The 3,364-nt window shown below is 38.4% G+C and overlaps 1 pseudogene; it reads left to right on the forward strand.

The window, feature by feature from the left end:
• The first annotated feature begins 1,755 nt into the window (after positions 1–1,755).
• On the forward strand, positions 1,756–2,295 carry LOC102474217 (AP-1 complex subunit sigma-2 pseudogene; annotated as a pseudogene).
• Positions 2,296–3,364: the final 1,069 nt, after the last annotated feature.

The following is a 3,364-nucleotide window of genomic DNA, read 5'->3' on the forward strand; positions in this document are numbered from 1 at the left end:
GCCCAAACCCAAACCCTAAGCCTAATCGTCACCCCTGTGCCTACTCCTAATTCTCAATTGAACTCTAAACGTAACCCTACCGTACGGCTAACCCTAACCCTAAGACTAACAATGAAATCGAACCCTAACACCTAACCCTGACCGTAATGCTAACCCAAACCATCAAGCTCACCCAAATCCTAACTCTAAATCTTCACCTAATCCTAACCCTAAACAATAATCTATCCATAAACCTAACCTGAAACCTAGCCTAGCCCAAACCAAACACTTCTTCTAACAATAAACCTTTTCTCTAAACTTAACCTTACCCTAACCCTAACCTAACAATTTAACCCCAACTCTAACCCTAACATTAAAGCCTAACGTAACCCTAAACCTAACCTAACCCTACCCTTAATCCATAACCTAGCCAAATCTTAACGAAAACCCTAATCCTAATCCTAACCCACATTCTAAACACTAGCCAAACCCTAAACCTCACTCTAATCTCAACCCTAAACCAAACTCTAACCCTAACCTAATCCTATTGAAATCCCTAAACCTAACCCTTGCCCTAAACCCTAACCTAATCATAACCAGAACCTTAACCATAACCCAAACCAAAATGTTTAACCTAACACTAACCTAAGCCTAACACTAATTCTAACCCCTAACTTAACCCAAAACCAAACCCCAAACCCTAACTCTTACCCTCACCATAAGCCAAAACCCTAGTGTAACACCTAACCTAACCCTAAACCCTAACCTAACCCAATCCTTAAACAAAACGTTAACCCTAACCCAAGCTCTAAACCCTAACCTAACTCAGAAACTCTGCCTTACATGAATCCTAAAGCTAATCCTAACTCTAACCCCAAGCCTAACCCTAATTCTAACCTAAACCTAAAGCTAACACTAAACCCTATCCTAATCTTGACACTAAAACTAATGAAAACCTGACCAAACCAAAACCTAACACTACCTCTAACAGTAAACCTTATCTCTAAACTTAACTTTACCCTAACCCTACCTGTAACCCTTAATCTAACCCCAACTGTAACCCTAACAGTAAAGACTAACCTAACCCTAAACCTAACCTAACCCTAACCCTATCCTTAATCCTTAACCAAACCCAAACCTTAATGAAAACCCTCACCCTAATCCTAACCCACACTCTTAACACTAGCCAAACCCTAAACCTCACCCTCATCTCAACCCTAAACCAAACCCTATTGAAACAGAAGCAGCCTTACGTAATAAAATCATAGTAAACCTGAAAGTTGTGTGGAAGACAAGGCAAAGAATATAAATTGGAGAAAGATCATGAAATACTAAATGGTCTTAACTTCATCTATAAGTGCTGGGTAATATTGAATTACTTTAAGAAGGGATGTCACATGGGACTAGCAGTTAGTGTAATGGCTATATCACTGGACTCCCACTAGTTGACTGCGGTTCAAGTCCCGGCAGGTTCAAGTCCCAGCAGGTTCAAGTCCCGGCAGCTTAAACTCACGCCGGGTGCGTGTGCTTGCATGCCCAAGATCCTGAGAGGAGAATGGAGTAGAAGGGATTGCGGCGGGTGATTTCTCACTTTCTGTCTCTCTGTCTCTCTCTGTCTTTCTGGCGAGCGCATGCTCCCTATACAAAAAAACAAAAAACAAAAAACAACCTCTGCAAAAAAAACCTCTGACAAAAAAAAAAAGAGTCCTCAGCCAGGCGACAGGGGATTCCCCTCAGCCCACCGCGCTCTGCGGCCGGAAAGCCGCCTTGCAGTTTATGTTGCTTTTTAGTCTTCAGGGAAAGCTTCTACTGCAGAAATGGTATGTCCCTCTATCAGAAAAAGAAAAGAAAAAGATCACAAGAGAACTTGTTCAAACCGTTTTAGCACTGAAACCTAAAATGTGCAGCTTCCTTGAATGGCGTGATCTGAAGACTGTTTACAAAAGATATGCTAGTCTGTATTTTTGCTGTGCTATCGAGGATCAGGACAATGAACTAATTACCCTGGAAATAATTCATCGTTATGTGGAATTACTTGACAAGTATTTTGGCAGTGTGTGTGAACGTGATATCATCTTTAATTTTGAGAAGGCTTATTTTATTCTTTATGAGTTTCTTTATGGAGGGGAAGTTCAGGAAACATCCAAGAAAAATGTCCCTAAAGCAATTGAGCAGGCTGATCTACTGCAGGAGGGTTTCTTTTCTCCCGGAAGGATGCTTTTCCAACGAAGAGGGGTTTCTCCCTATGAAGAGTATTTACAATTGATGGATTCTTGTTTCTTGTTTAAGTACAGTAATATGCAACATTGGCTGTAAAGAATAGGTTTGGTTATCATCAACCCTTTCCTTTTCTAAAGGTAGTAAAAGGTCTGTCAGATAACTAGTGGTGGCAATGTCTGGGGTGGTCATTTTTGGAGCTGTTAGAATTGTCTTCCTTTGAGATCATTCTTCTCTGGGGAGAGATGGCTGCATGCTCTGTTCTATTTGGGAAACCTTCTCTTTTCATACAGTGGGCTTCAGCTCTCCTCAGTTTTTGCATGATGTATAAAGTTAAGAGAAAACAAAAAGTATAAAAATTATAATATAAAGGCTCAAAGTCCTGGTGTTATATAGGCGAAAGATTGTTTGACAGACTTAAACTTTTCTTGTTCTCTCTCCAGAAAACAGAATATGTATCACAGCAAGAGTTTCATTGGGCGTAAGAAAGTGTACCTAGAGTATGTGCTGGGGTACTGACATGCATCAAAATGTAGTAGGATATATGAATTCAGTTTGTTATTATAATTTTGTCAAGCTTGTTATTTACATTTTAGTATTACCTGAAAAGTTTAATTAATTAGATTAGGTCCTAAGGGTTAGTTCCAACTACTTTATTAGACTGATACTTTAATAGGGAATTTTCCTCTGATGATTATCTCTCATTGGGGTTTATACTTGTTTACATAGAATATTGAAATAGGCTCAATGGTTCATTGACAAACAAATACTGTGAATTACTGATGCTGTTGATAGAGAAGTAGGATTGCCCTACAAAAATCAGAGCTTTTGTAAGAAAATTAACCCTTTGGGGTTATTGTTATTAAGTATTTAGGAATTATCTGAGAATTAAAATTTAATTGGCTTTTCTTCTCAGATACTTTTATACTTAATGATTATATATGTTTGGGGACCTATTTCTTTTGCAATAGTTTACACACTTCTGTAGCCCAATATTTCAAAGTTTCAATTTGAATAAATATTTAAACAAAGATACCTTTAAAACATTCAACTAGTTTATAACTTTTTGGAGTCATAAGTTTTTTGGTGGGGGTATCTCTTTGAAAGTCTCAAGGATATTGGCTCTCCCCAAAATGTACAAAAATAAATTGTACATTATTTTGCCTCT

Source organism: Tupaia chinensis, unplaced genomic scaffold, assembly GCF_000334495.1.
Source record: "Tupaia chinensis unplaced genomic scaffold, TupChi_1.0 Scaffold143696_1, whole genome shotgun sequence".
Classification (NCBI taxonomy): domain Eukaryota; kingdom Metazoa; phylum Chordata; class Mammalia; order Scandentia; family Tupaiidae; genus Tupaia; species Tupaia belangeri.